This window comes from Propithecus coquereli, unplaced genomic scaffold (assembly GCF_000956105.1).
Source record: "Propithecus coquereli isolate 6110/MARCELLA unplaced genomic scaffold, Pcoq_1.0 Scaffold94, whole genome shotgun sequence".
NCBI classification, from domain to species: Eukaryota; Metazoa; Chordata; class Mammalia; order Primates; family Indriidae; genus Propithecus; species Propithecus coquereli.
The window spans coordinates 689,778-690,514 of NW_012155729.1; the positions used below are offsets into that span (position 1 = coordinate 689,778).

Here is a 737-nt window from a genome sequence, read left to right on the forward strand (position 1 = left end):
GGTAGCCGCCGCCCTTGGCGCGCACGAAGACCGAGCGCTCCGCGTCCTCCCGCCGCTTGCTGGGGGCACAGGGCTCCGCGTCACCGCCGCAGACCAGGCCGGACCCGAGTTCTGGGCGGGCACGTCGGGGACGGGGCCCCACGCGGAGCGGACTCCTGCTGCCCCCTCGCCCTGGTCGCCTGCCGGGTCCCTTTCGCAGTCCCCCGTCGCCGTGACCCCCGCGTCTGCGTTTAGGAAACTAATCCCGTGACGCCCGCGGGCTGCGACCCTCGGGCGCTGCGCACCTGTCGCGGCCTGGGAGGGGCTCGGGGAGGGCCGGGCTGGCGCAGGTGTCGCGACAGCGCGGGGACTGTTCCCTCCGCACCGCCCGAGACAGCACAGCCGGGCCTCTGACCCCGGGAGGACGGGGCGTTTTGCCCTTGGACCCCGCCTCCGACTAAGCTCAAATCTAAGCGGGCCGCACTTCCAGGGAGGCGGGAGGACCCGGTCAGGGCCTTTTATCCCGGATTTTACGCCCTGGTTTCTGCAGCCGACGTCCTGCGCCTCTCGCTGTTTCCCCCGGTGGTGCTGGACCCCGGTTCTGCTGGGCCCGAGACTGCGCAGGCAGCAGAGCAGGCACTTTCTCCCCACGAAACCCTGGGGCGTCCACCTGCCTCCCGCCTCTGCCCTGTGCTGCTCCTGCGCCGCCCGCCCCCTGCCCAGGACACCCACCCCCTGCCCGGGACACCCCCCCTGAC

General features: G+C 72.7%; 1 protein-coding gene across 1 annotated transcript in view; it reads right to left on the bottom strand.

Annotated features, from left to right (window-relative positions):
- ADARB2 (adenosine deaminase, RNA-specific, B2 (non-functional)) overlaps window positions 1–737 on the bottom strand; it is a 285,616-nt gene that overhangs the window by 25,972 nt on the left and 258,907 nt on the right. The gene's annotated exons all lie outside the window — the stretch shown is intronic.